General features: G+C 33.6%; 1 protein-coding gene across 2 annotated transcripts in view; it reads left to right on the top strand.

The window, feature by feature from the left end:
- Nucleotides 1-15,279, top strand: part of LOC123272582 (ABC transporter G family member 21) — a 153,816-nt gene that overhangs the window by 120,605 nt on the left and 17,932 nt on the right. The window lies entirely within an intron of this gene.

The raw sequence follows: 15,279 nt of genomic DNA on the forward strand, positions 1-15,279 counted from the left end.
GTTAATAGTTAACAAATCATTTATTAGAGACCATTTTTTAGTATCAAACAAATATTTCTTAGTATTTAAAATGATTTGTTTGTATTTAATAAATCTGATATTCATTTATTAAATATTAATGAATCTTTTTAAATACTAAGAAATATTTGTTAAGGACTAAAAAGTGGTCTCTAATAAATGATTTGTTAAATATTAACAAATATTTTTAACTATAAACAAATCCTTTTATCAGTGCAAATAATAAAAAATTTCAGCCAAAAGATCTGAAATCCACAATTTTAAGGCTTAAAAAAAAATTTTTAACTTCCCGCTAAGAAAATTGAAAATTTTCAAAAATCGGGAAGTTATTGTTTTCACCCCGTTTTTCGAAAATCGAGTTTTCATCAGATCTCGACGTTTTGAGGTCTTAGGAAGATTCCCTGAATGTTTTCGCGATTAGGGCTTCACACGAGACGAGAGTAGGCGAGAATACTAAAAATCTCGTCTCGGTCTCGTAAATTCCGAAAAATTTAAGTCTCGTTCGAGTCTCGGTCTCGTCTCGTTACTAGTTGTCTCTTCTCGGTCTCATCGTCTCGTTACCAAATGTCTCGTCTTGTCTCGCTTAGTTCTAAATATTAAGAACAAATATCATATGAAATGAAAAATAAATAATAAATTATTTTTTTAAACTATAATTAAAACGTTCTTTATACAACAATATTTTTAAATATACATAAATTATTTAAGTTTTGACATTCTTAATTTTATCTTTTAAATTACACGATGACCAAGAATTCAAACATAATAACGCTCGCATCACATCATCTTTCAATGATGTACGTGATTTTGTCATGATCATACCTGCTGTAGAAAATAATCGTTCAACAGGTACGGATGTAGCCATTATACTAAATAAATCTTTGTCCATCTTGGAATGGGTAGGAAAAGCTTTTTCATGCACTTTCCACCACTCCAAAATATTTGTGTTTCTATCTTCTCTTTCTAATCGTAAATACTCTTCAAACTCAGCTTTCCAATGTTTCGAAGTTTCTGTCGAAGTTTTATATAGGCTATTAATATCAATACATTTTTTAATAGAATCGTTACAGCTTTCAATGACTATGCTCTCAGTTGGTTGATTATTGAGGGTGTTTTTAGCGTATTTTTTATAACACTTCGAAACATAGGATAGCTTCATTCTTCATTTCTTTACCCCAATCGGTTTTGTCGAATATTTCGACCTTATGCCGAGGATCTAAAATCAAACTCGAACAATAAACCCAATTGGTTTTCCTGTAATGCTTTAACATCTTATCTCTAGATGCTTGAAAAGCAATTAATAAAGTTTCATCAACAACAGTGCAATTTGCCTTATTGTCTAACTCAAAAATTGTCGAATCAATATCTGAGATAAGTATGTTAAAAGCAACAACAAAAATTGGTAGCGTCACGTATTTTTCACCACAAATTGCTTCCGAAACTATTTTGAAATTTTTTAAAAATACACATATTTGTTCAAGTAATAACCACTCATTTTCATTTAGTCTTAACATACTTATACTTTTAGTATTTTCGTGACTCAACCAGAATAAATTTAAACTATTTTTTAAACTAATTCCTACTTCAATCATATCATGAGTGCTATTCCATCTTGGGATATTTATATATAATTTGGGTTATTTATTATAATTTGGGTTATTATCACTAACAATCACACTTGTCGACATTTTACTGTAGCTGAAGTCGGAAAATTGTAGATCTTTACTGTTCAAAAGTTTTTGTAAAACTAATGAACAACTCTTTAGAGAATTTCTCTGATCCACATAATATTGTCAACATAAACAATTTTTCGTCACGCAGTTTAGCATAAATTTTATCTTTACGGAATACTTGAAACATTTTTTTTGCATCTAAGTTTGTTACCAAATACTTGAGTATTTGACCATGGTCTTTCTATGGTCTTTCTTCTATGGTATTTGACCATAGAATTGCAGTTCTATGATATATACTCCCACAGATGTATACAATAATTGTTCATATCTTTACTACAAGAGGTACAGGAAAAAACAAAAAATTTCTCCAGATGTCCAAATAGAGACTAAATTTTCAAAACATCGCTATTCGCTATGAGTGTGACTGCAGCGCCAGTCAAAATATGAACTACGGAAGGCTGTCAGAGTATGTTTTTATACGTATGTCAATAGCAAGAAACATAAAAATAAATAAATTTTATAAATAATTGTAAAAAAAAAAGTTATAAAAAATATGTGACAATTTTATACACCGATAGAAGGATTTGTTTGTTAATGAATATTTTTTAACTGTTAGCAAATATTTATTTAAAATCAAAAGCAAAAATAGCATTTTCTTTTGACACTTTTTATAATCCTATAGCTGGAATACATGATAATAATTCAATTCACTAAATAAATTAACCTTTTTAATATTTATAAATACAAAAGATAATTATGAGCTATGATAGAATTCGGTATTTTACAATAAACGTTATTATAATGTAAAATAATTAATACAAATAATTTATAAAAATGATTTTTGTTTATAAGAAATCTTCATATCATATGATATTACAAGCAAAACAAATTCACTCAACAAAATATTTATTAACTGTTAATAAATATTCGTTAACTATTAATAAATAGTTATTAACTATTAATAAATGTACTTTCCTACCAAATAAATATTTATTGAATGTTAAAAAATATTTATTAAAGTTTAATAAATTAAATAATTGTCTTCAAATAAGTTAAATTATTAATAGTTAATAAATCCTTTTATCAGTGTAATAATTGCAGTTTTGTTTTTTAGTTAAACGAATCAACAACAAGTACGTATAATGATAAAAAATAAAAAAGAATGCAGTAAATATTTCTGCTGGTATTTTTTAAGACACAACAACTCTGGTGTCTCATTTTTTTTTAATTTATTAAAATTAAAACAAAATAAATACTTCCACGTGTACTTGCTTATAATTTTAGGAATAATAGCCTCCCGTAACTCCGAAAGTAACCACTGCGAACGCTTCAGTCGATTTCATTTCCCCTACCATGGCTTCACTCACAGCGAATAGAGACAATAAAAGTTGTCCGTCAAGTACTGAATTTATAATGAGATTAGTTTTTATATTTGTAAATTCTATGAAGAAATGAAGAAATGAAGAATGAAGCTATCCTATGTTTCGAAGTGTTATAAAAAATACGCTAAAAACACCCTCAATAATCAACCAACTGAGAGCATAGTCATTGAAAGCTGTAACGATTCTATTAAAAAATGTATTGATATTAATAGCCTATATAAAACTTCGACAAAAACTTCGAAACATTGGAAAGCTGAGTTTGAAGAGTATTTACGATTAGAAAGAGAAGATAGAAACACAAATATTTTGGAGTGGTGGAAAGTGCATGAAAAAGCTTTTCCTACCCATTCCAAGATGGCCAAAGATTTATTTAGTATAATGACTAAATCCGTACCTGTTGAACGATTATTTTCTACAGCAGGTATGATCATGACAAAATCACGTACATCATTGAAAGATGATGTGATGCGAGCGTTATTATGTTTGAATTCTTGGTCATCGTGTAATTTAAAAGATAAGAATTTTGGCCAAATTTTGAATTTTCACCGGAAATGCCCAAACTAAGCTTCTGTTAAAAAATTCTATGAAAATCAAATACATCGTCTCACTCCAAAATATCTCAGGAAATGCCCAAACGCAGCCCCTGTTAAAAGCGGAACTCAAAATTCCAATTTTAAAAGGGGTTCTCCACGGGAGTTACATTTTGGCACACCCTAGTATATATATTAGGGTGCTTCATTTGATACGACTATTTTTTTTTCTCACTCCATTGACGAAATATTGTTCTTAACATAGAAAAAAAAAATTCTCACCAAAGGATAGTTCTTAATTTCAATTTTAAGTACTCGCTGGATGAATTTGAAGTTTTCTCATTTAATTAACCCGTTAAAATTATTTTTTTTTTGCTTAAATTATCTATAGCATAGCGACATTTCATGACATTCATTTGACCATGGGCGGATTTATGAGCTATAAAGCTAATTTATGAGCTATCTCGCCAGTAAAAAATTGTATATTCGATTTTTGCTTAAAAGTCGTTGTTTTTTTATTTTTTCTCCTAAACTATTGATCTGACACCAAAATTGCTACGAACATTTTTTGTTAAGAATTTAATTTTCTACAAGATAGATTGATAGCTAAACCCTTTCAATGAATTGCCTCTGAGATAAATTTAATTAATTACAAGAAAACAATAAATGACACTATTTTATTGTAATTTTTATACTTTTTAATAAAACAACAGTTAATAAAAAAAATTATAACATTGTATATTTTTATAATCAACCATTTTGATATCGTTATAATGCCTAAATTTTTAAAATTTTGAATCATCTTACAAATATTCTCATAAATATAGTTGTTACATAAAATATATCCAAAATATATAGTCATACATAACTCCAGCTCACAAAAAAAAAAAAAAAGTGGCATGTACTTTGGACCGGATCTACCTATTGAAATGAATATTGACCCACTGAATCCGAATTTCAAGTCCGTTTGACAAAAAATTTGAAAAAATTCTTCTGGACCCGGATCAAGTATGATTTTTATGTATCTCAATTTACTGAAACTAAATCTGAACGTTAAGTAGCCTGGTGAGCCGACCAAGTTTGCAAAAAAAAAAAAAAACGAAAAACCCAAAAAAATTGCAATAAGTCATGAAAAATTGAAGTTATCGAGATAAAAATTTTTTTCGACTCAGATTGAGTATGATTTTCATGTATTTTGTTCCACTGAGTGTGAATCTGAAGTTTTCTTGCCCCGTTAACGTTTTAAAATTAAAAAAAATCTCAAAAAACCAAAAAATCGGGAAAATTGCAGCTATAAATATGAGAAAAAATCTATAAAACATGATTAAATACTTTTCTTGTATTTTTTCGCGCATAAAATACAAATTAAGAATCTGAAAATATAAAAAATTTTTAAATCTATAAAAAATGACGTATAACTAGAATAAAGAGAACGATTTTATCGAATTTTAAACTGTTCTTCATTGGTATCGTACTCTTTTGTTCTCAAATGATCTACGCAGTAAATTTTTCTTCCGTTTGTTATTATCTCTTGTATTTCATGCGTGAAAAAATACAAGAAAAGTATTTAATCATGTTTTATAGATTGTTTTTTCATATTTGTAACTGCAATTTTCCTGATTTTTTTGGTTTTTTGAGATTTTTTTAATTTTAAAACTTTAACGTGGCACTGGGCTAATTAACGTTCAGATTTAGATTCAGTCAATTGAAATACACAAGAATCATACTTGATCCGGGTCCAGAAGAATTTTTTCATTGCTGTGACTGCAGTTTTTTACAATTTTTTGGGGTTTTTTTGCATTATGCTCAAAATTGGAGGGTGACCGGGTCAAACGGACTTGAAATTCGGATTCAGTGGGTCAATATTCATTTCAATAGGTAGGTCCGGTCCAAAGCAATTTTTTTTTGTGAGCTGAAGTTATGTATGACTATATATTTTGGATATATTTTATGTAACAACTATATTTATTAGAATATTTGTAAGATGATTTAAAATTTTTAAAATTTAGGCATTATAACGATATCAAAATGGTTGATTATAAAAATATACGTTATAATTTTTAACTTCCCGCTAAGAAAATTGAAAATTTTCAAAAATCGGGAAGTTATTGGTTTTACCCCGTTTTTCGAAAATCGAGTTCTCATCAGATCTAGACGTTTTGAGGTCCTAGGAAACTTCCCTGAATGTTTTCGCGATGATGTCCGTATGTCTGCCTGTATGTATGTGTGTGTGTGTTTTTTTTTTTTTCCTTAGGGGGGGGGGAATCCTTTTTACGGATTCTAGGCATAGCTGTTTGGCCTGGATATGTGGCGACTCATCGCAGCGTCATACTAAAACTCGACGCTGACGCCCCTACCCACTAAACCCTAAACCCCTTTCTCTTCTATCCTCTGATCCCCCATGGTACCGCCGTAAGGCATTTCTTCGCGCGGGGAGGAATTAGCTGCCGCTCTTCCTTCTGGTGGCTAAGATGTTATTTCTTTCTTCTAGATTCTGTCTTTCGCTCTCTTCCTCTCAATGGATCGCAACTCTGTAAGCACTTTTGTAGCAAAAGTGCTTGTGGCGTTCCAGGCAGCTTCTGACGACAACATTGCTTCTACTATTGATTCTGGTTGGGTTCTCTTTTTCAGAATCTTCTCTAACTCATCGCGCTGTTGGTTGAAACGTGGACACACAAAGAAAACATGCTCCGCATCTTCATTGACCCCTGGACAGGACGGGCACTCTGGGGTATCATCGTGCTTAAAGCGGTGAAGATACTTCCGGTAACATCCGTGTCCTGATAACATCTGCGTTAAATAATAGTTGATCTCACCGTAACTCCGGTTGAACCACACATCAATCCGAGGTATGAGACGATACGTCCACCAAGCTTTCTCTGCAGAATTCCACTCCTGTTGCCATCTTGCGATGCTGTGTTGCCCTTCTTCCCTTCTAAGTTCTTCAGGTCTCAGTGTGGTTGACCTTTTTCGTTGATATAGGTTCCGTCTTTCCTCAGCTAGGACTCTGAGAGGCAGAGTACCGAAAATAACACACACTGCTTCCTCTGATATTGTGCGGAAGGCGCTAGTTACTCGTAGGGCATTCAGTCGATATACTGGTCCAGCCTTTCTCCATGATTCTTGCGTCTTTAGTGCGTCGGCCCAAATGGATATTCCGTAAGTGAACACCGATGTGACTACTGATGACAATAATAGCCTCCTGCTCTGCTTTGGGCCTCTGACGTTCGGCATCAGTCGTGCGAGACTAGCCCTCACTACTGACGCTTTGGCACTGACATGTTCCACTTGCTGCTTGAAGTTGAGTCGGGCATCAAGCATCACTCCCAAATATCGGATATAAGGTTGTGATGTGATTTCTTGTTCACCGACTTTCAGCTTAATGGTCTCTACCACTTTTCTGCTGGTAATAAGCACTGCCTCAGTCTTGTGTTGCGCCAGTTGCAGGTTCACTGCGTCCATCCACCGGTTAACGTGCTCAAAAGTGAGATCGAACATATGGTTTATCTCGTCCAGGTGTTTGGCAACGATCACTACGGCTACGTCATCTGCATATGCTATGAGTTTGACGTTTCTTGGCAGAGTTAGTCTTAATAGACCGTCATACATAATATTCCACAGGAGCGGGCCTAGAACTGAACCTTGTGGTACACCTCCAGTAATATCATACTCCCTCGGACCGTTCTTCGTGTCATACTTCAGGACCCTGTTTTCAAAGTAGCTTGCTACGATCTTAAGAAGGTATTCTGGTACATTCTTCTCTTGGAGGGCCTGCATGATGCATTCCCAATTGGCGGAGTTGAAGGCGTTTCTGATGTCTAGAGTCGCCACCAGGCAATACTTCTTCATTCCACCCTTCCATCTGGTTCCTGCGATTGCTTCCTTGGCCGTATCAACAACCAGTTTGATTGCGTCCAGGGTTGATCGTCCTTTCCAAAATCCATACTGACTGTCTGCCAGGAGTGGGTCGACTACTGCTTCAATTCTCTGGTGAATTATGCGTTCAAATATCTTACCCGCTGTATCTAGCATGCAAAGTGGGCGGTAAGATGACGGTTCATCCGGTGGCTTTTTCCCTTTAGGAAGCAGCACTAACCGTTGCTGTTTCCACTTTCGAGGAAAAATCCCTTCTTTGAGGCCGGTGATGTAAACATCCAGGAATAATGCCGGTGCTACCTTTATAGCTGTTTTTAAGGCAATATCAGGGATTCCATCTAATCCTGGTGCTTTATTATTCCCTACGCGTTTGCAAGCCTCCGTCAGTTCTTCTTCCGTGACAGGTGGAATGTCCTCCAGTTCGCTTTGAGCTAACTGGTAATGAAGCTCGCGTTGCTGCGGAAACAGCGTGGTAACGATTCTCTGCAGAAGTTGTGGGCATGTGGGTGCCGGCATTTGTTTGACTTTTAGGTGAGTCATGACCAGCTTGTACGGTCTACCCCACAGGTCTTTGTCCACCTCGTTGATGAACTCTTTCCAGCATTGCTTCTTACTATCCTTGATGGCTTTGTTCAATGATCGACGGGCTTTTTTGAACTCTGCGACCAGCTCCGCAAAATTAGGTCGTCGATGGCCACGCTAGGATATTCTTCTTTTCTTTAGACACTCTTTCCGAAGAACGCTAATGTGGTCGTTCCACCAGTGTACTGCCGGGCGTTGGCTTATGCTGCGTTTCCGGACCATACTTGCGTCACAGGCCTGGACAACTCTTTTCATCAGGTCCTTGGTCATTTCTTCTGCGGATCCAGTAGTAATCAGTTCACTATTCAGGGCTATTACCAATGTGCTTGTTTCAAAACACTTCACTTTCCATCCAATGGTATTGAGTGACTTGATTGGTCTTCTTGTATTCCGGTCATGTGATATTTCCCCGAGAATTGCCTTGTGGTCGCTGGCTGTGTAGATATCCATCACCTTCCAGTCGTATTTCCCACTGATGAGGCTGCTGCTGACGAAAGTGAGATCTACAATAGAGCTTGCTTCTCCTTTAGTATAGGTTGGCGTATCACCACTGTTGAGCTAGACTACATCTAGTGTAGTAAAAGCTTCTAGTTGTGCTTTTCCTCGCGCATTGGTCTGCTTGCTGCAACAGTCTACTGCCCAGGAGTTGAAGTCACCGGCAATCGCGACTGAATAATGCTGCTTGGCGTCCTCGGTCAGTTTGTCCAAGAATTCAGTGAATTCAACAGTGGATAGGCTAGGTGGTGCATAACAGCTGTAGAAACGGATGCCGTTAACTGTTGCTGCTACAAAGCCGGCATTATCATTGTTAACTATCCTCTGGAAGGGATGCTTACCACAGGACCAGATAACAGCCTTGGCGGTGCTGTCAGATTCCCAAGGCTGTGTGTGTGTGTGTGTGTGTGTGTGTGTGTGTGTGTGTGTGTGTGTGTGTGTGTGGGTGTGGGTGTGTGGCCGTATGTAAACCTCTCATACTTTTTGAACGGTTTGACCGATTTCATCGCGGTTGGCACCATTCGAAAGGGCTCGACTAAACTTAGATTTTAAATACCATTTGGACCGATTCGAATCAGTAGATTTTGAGAAATCTCAAAAAAACTACAAAAAAAAAATTTTTGAAATGTCGTTTTTTTGGAATTACTTTTAAATGGCTTTACCGATCTATTCCAAAATCTCATAAGCTCTTAAGATAAAAAAACCACGTCGATCACCGCAAATCCGGTCAAAATCGATTGATTCGTTCGTGAGTTATCGTTGTCGAAAAAAAAAAACCGAAAAAAGTGTTTTTTCGGTATTACTTCGAAATTACTGGCTCGATCAATTTAAACTTAATAGTCCTCCATGGAGTTTTGAAAACTGCGTCGAATGCCGCCAACAGCGTGAAAATCGGTTCATTTATTCAAAAGTTATTGCCGTTTGAAAATTCAAAAAATTGTGTTTTATTAAACTGCTATTAGAGTTTTAAGCTCGGAGAGCTCAAAATGACACAGCAATCATATTTTCGAGCTCGAAGAGCTCAAAAACGTAATGTGTAACTTTGAGCGCTTAAGTACAAAAAGAGCGGGAAGTTGCAAGGATGGCCTTTAGAGTCAACCGTCATCCTAATTTTTTTTATCAACTGTTGTTTTATTAAAAAGTATAAAAATTACGATAAAATAGTGTCATTTATTGTTTTCTTGTGATTAATTAAATTTATCTCAGATGAATTTCATTTAAAGGGTTCAGCTATCAATCTATCTTGTAGAAACTTAAATTCTTTACAAAAAAGGTCCTTTGCAATTTTGGTGTCAGATCAATAGTTTAGGAGAAAAAATAAAAAAACAACGACTTTTAAGCAAAAATCGAATATACAATTTTTTACTGGCGAGATAGCTCATAAATTGGAAATAAGCTGTCAGAGCTTTCAAAGAGGAAGGATCCCTCTACAACTTCCGCCCATGGTCAAATGAATATCATGAAATGTCGCTTTGCTATAGATAATTTAAGCAAAAAAAATGATTTTAACGGGTTAATTAAATGAGAAAACTTCAAATTCATTCAGCGAGTACTTAAAATTGAAATTAAGAACTATCCTTTGGTGAGAATTTTTTTTTCTATGTAAAGAACAATATTTCGTCAATGGAGTGAGAAAAAAAAATAGTCGTATCAAATGAAGCACCCTAACAGATATACAGGGTGTCCCAGAAGTCGCGCACTCCATTGTAGGGATCGAAAGAGAAAAATATTCTGAGACGAAAAGCCCTTAGCCATTTTTGAATCAGACGCATGGATAATTAATAATTAATTAATGAAAGTGACCAATCAGGAGCGCGCGACAGAAGAATGAAAAGTGGGTGGAAAGGCAGAAAGAGACGCGAGAGTAAGACGAGAGATCTGCTGCCTGCGTCTCGCGCAGTAGACCGAGAGTGGGGACGGAACAAACGTGGACGGCGGACGTACGTGATGCTAGGTGAATGTGTGAGATCGTGCGCTAGTGTGGGCTAGCGTCAGTGTAACGGTTACAATGCACGTATGAATGTGAGTGAGGATATTTTTATTTTTTTTTATTACAGGCACAAGATTTGACCAAATTCGACAGGAAAAAAAGGAGATTTTACTGAACTCGATCGGCACGACTGAATTTTGATTTTTAATTGAAATAATTGAAGAAATTTTTAATGAAGAATCAGTAGCGGGGCTCAGAAAAAGGCAGAGGGCAAAAGTTACTGGACTTTTTTATTCATTAGGAAAATTAAAGTAATTGTTGATTAAACAATCATTAACAAGGCACTGGGCGGCTGTGTCTAAATTTTTTTTTTATTTGAAGTAATTAAAGTAATCGTTAATTGAAAAATAGGTAGCGAAGTTCAGTTAGAGGCCTTGGGTAGCCATGACAAACTTTTGATTTTTAATTAGAATAATTAAACTAACTTTTAAATAAAAAATAAGTAGCGAGGGTCAGTAAGAGGCACTGGGCAGCTATGAATGAATTTTTATTTTTATTTCGAATAATAACAGTAATTTTTAATTTAACATTAAGTAGCGAGGGTCAGTGTGAGGCCCTGAGCGGCTATGGATGAATTTTTATTAGTATTTCGAATGATTAAAATAATTTTTAATTAAAAAATAAGTAGCAAGGGTGTGTAAGAGACACTGAGCGGCTTGGAATAAATTTTTATTTCGATCTAGAATAATTGAAGTAATTTATAAATGAAAAATAAGTAGCAAGGGTGAGTAAGAGGTACTGGGTGGCTATGAATAAATTTTTATTTTTATTCGGAAAAATAAGAATAATTTTCAATTGAAAAATAAGTAGCGAGGGTCAGTTAAAAGCATTGGGAGGCTATGAATGAATTTTTATTTTTATTTCGAATATTTAAAGTAATTTTTGATTGAAAATCGAGTAACTAGGTCGAGTAAGAAGCACTTGTCGGTTATGAATGAATTTTTATTTTTATTGGGAATAGTTGGAATAATTTTTAATTGAAAAATAAGTAGCGAGATTCAGTTAGAGGCACTAGGCGGCTATGAACGAATTGTTATTATTATTTCGAATCATTCAAATAATTTTTAATTGAAAAACAAGTAGCGAGGGTAAGTACTAGCCCCTGGGTGGCTATGAATGAATTTTTATTTTTATTTGGAATAATTAAAGTAATTTTTAAATAAAAAACAAGTAGTGAGGGTCAGTGAGAAGCAATGAGCAGCTATGAATTAATTTTAGTTTTTATTCGGAATAGTAAAAGTAATTTTTAATTAAAAAAAAAAAAAATGAGTGAGCCTCACAGACATAAGGCTACAATAGAAGTGAAACTTTTTTAAGCCGCTTTAAATAAATAAACAGATCAATATATATAAATATATATTATAGCATTTCATTTATTCTCAATCAAAATAAATTTATTGGATTAATTATTCGGTTTTTAAGAATTAAAACAATTACACATTTTTTAATTAAAATTTAAATGAATTTATTTCTAAGAATATTATGTTTACAACAAATGTAAGTTTTATTTTTCCTTTTTATTTTTTAGAATTATCATCTTATTTATTCTTTATTATTACTTGAATTATCAACAAATGTTATCAGCGGCTTGTGATAGCTAAAATGTGAAATAAATATTTTTGTCTGTATTCTATTTAAGTATCTCGAAAAAACCGCATCTATTGTTGTCCCATGTTTTGTCGTTGGTTCATTTGGATTATTATTTATCGCTAAATCAAATTTGGTCTTTAAAAAATCAACCAAAACGGCCGATGACTCCGATGAAAAATTTACGTTAAAATCTCCACTAAGGATTATAGGTTTTTTTTCTAAGTCTTGATTAAGTTCTTCCGCAACAGCAGCCGAAAATGGTAGTAGTGCACGATGAATAAATTTTATTATGTCTGTGATATACTTATTCGGTGATATATAAATTGATACTAGTGAAATTGACTAGCCATTTTCCGTTGTACATTCAGCGGCACAGATTTCTCCTACAGCACTGAGTTGTACTTCAAGTGCCTGTATATTATGTACTGAAATGTCCATTGATGGTGTTACAATGTGTGTTGTATCGTTATCATTTTGATAAATAGCTCCACCTCCAGATCTTATATTAGGGCGTTTATATTTAACTACACAATTAAAATTAGGAATGGAAATGTCTTCATCATTATGAGTCCACGTCTCAGACAAAAGTAGAATATTTAAATTAGCAGCTACTTTGTCGATAATGTCATTGTTATGGGCTTGTAAACTTTGAATATTCAAACTATAAATTGACAAACCAGGCTTTTTAGTGATAAATTCAAGTAATTGTGATTCTAATGTCACTAATGGGTTTAATGACAGTTTTTGAAGCTCAAGTTTTAACGGACGAAGTGCAGCTGGCTCTGTTCGCCCATGATAAAAAGTAGCCATATTATTTTTTGTAACGATATATAATTTTTCAATCGTAGTAACTCTCGATAAAGCAACCTACAATAATTATCATTTACTTACCAGGATTAAGAAAATATAATGATGAAATTATTAACACGAATGTATAAACAGGAATTGAGAAATTTATATTTGAGTCAACACGTGTAAATATATATACACCCCACTATACCCCAAAACTATTTACACAAAATAATTGAAAAATATAATGAAAAATAATTTTCCAAGAATAAATTTTAATATATATATCAAATAAGTGTATTTTTCATGTATTTATAAGTATTTACGTATTAATTTATGCATATATCTGTACTAAAACGTTTTAAATAAGAACGGTTTGCGACAGCTGACATACGCATATACATATAATATATACCCATACATTATATATATATATATATATATATATATATATATATATATATATATATATATATATAAGTAACGTGGTAGAATTACGACGCACGCGCACTGCACTCGTCCACTCTACTTGACTCTCCTTAACTCTCCCCACTCTTTAAAATATATAAGGCTTGCTCGGCTTGCTATACAAGCGATTTCCCCACTCGCCTACTCTAAACTTTCACTCAATGCTTCTCCTCTAGCGCTACTTCCCCTTTTCCGCCTCAAATCGTTCAATTTTACCCTCCGTAAAGAAGTTTCACTTCAATAATTAGCGAAGGTCAGTTAGAGGCACAGAGCGACTATGGATGAATTTTGATTTTTATTTCGAATAATCAGCGTAATTTTCAATTGAAAAATAAGTACCGAGGGTCAGTTAGAAGCACAGAGCGACTATGGATGAATTTTGATTTTTATTTCGAATAATCAGCGTAATTTTTAATTGAAACATAAATAGCGAGGGTCAGTTAGAGGCCCAGAGCAGCTATGCATGAATTTTTATTATTATTTCGAATGATTAGAGCAATTTTTATTCAGAAAATAAGTAGCGAGGGTGTGTAAGAGACACTGAGCGAGTAGGAATGAATTTTTATTTCTAGTTGGAATAATAAAAGTAATTTTTAAATGAAAAACAAGTAGTGGGGGTCAGTGAGAGGCAATGAGCAGCTATGAATTAATTTTTATTTTTATTCGGAGTAATAAGAGTAATTTTTGATTGAAAAATAAGTAGCGAGGGTCAGTTAGAGGCCCTGGGCGGCTATGAATGAATTTTTATTATTATTTCGAATGATTACAGTAATTTTTATTCAGAAAATAAGTAGGGAGGTTGTGTAAGAGACACTGGGTGGCTGGGAAGGAATTTTCATTTCAATTAACAATACTTAAAATAATTCTTGATTGAAGAACCAGTAGGAACGATAATTAAGAGGCACTGGGCAGCTATGAATAAATTTTTATTTTTATTTAGAATGATTAAGTAATTTTCATGTGAAAAATTAGTGGTAAGTGTCAAGTTGAGGCTCTGGGTGGCTATGAATGAATTTTAATTTTTATTCGGAATAATTAATGTAATTTTTTATAAAAAAATTTGTGGCGAGTTTCAAGGAGAGGCACTGGGCGGCTATGCCAAGATTTGGATTTTTCATTGGAATAATTAAAGAAATTTTTAATTGAAAAATAAGTAGCGAGGGTCAGTTAGAGGCACTGGGTGGCTATGAATCGATTTTAATTGTTATTTTAAATAATGAAAATAATTTTTAATCAAACAATAAGTAGCGAGGGTTTTTAACAAACAATAGGAGGCTAGGAATAAATTTTTATTTTAATTTAAAGTAATTAATGTAATTTTTAAATGAAAAATAAGTAGCGATGGTGAGTAAGAAGTACTGGGCGGCTATGAATGAATTTTTATTTTTATTTCGAATAATTACAGTAATTTTAAATATGAAAATACGTAGCGCGGGTCAGTTAGAGGTCCTGAGCGGCTACGGATGAATTTTTATTATTATTTCGAGTGATTAAAGTAATTTGTAATTAAAAAATAGGTAGCAAGGGTGTGTTAGAGACAGTGGGCGGCTACAAATGAATGTTTATTTTTATTTGTAATAATTAGAGTAATTTTGAAATGAAAAACAAGTGGGTCAGTGTAAGAGGGCCAGTGTAAGAGGCAATGAGCAGTTATGAATTAATTTTTATTTGTATTCCGAGTAATAAGAGTAATTTTTAATTGAAAAATAAGTAGCGAGGGTCAGTTAGAGGCCCTGAGCGGCTATGAATGAATTTTTATTATTATTTCGAATGATTTGAGTAATTTTTATTCAGAACATAAGTAGTGAGGGTGTCTTAGAGGCCCTTCCCTGAGCGGCTATGAATGAATTTTTATTATTATTTCGAATGATTAGAGTAATTTTTAT

This window comes from Cotesia glomerata, linkage group LG10, assembly GCF_020080835.1.
Source record: "Cotesia glomerata isolate CgM1 linkage group LG10, MPM_Cglom_v2.3, whole genome shotgun sequence".
Taxonomy (NCBI): domain Eukaryota; kingdom Metazoa; phylum Arthropoda; class Insecta; order Hymenoptera; family Braconidae; genus Cotesia; species Cotesia glomerata.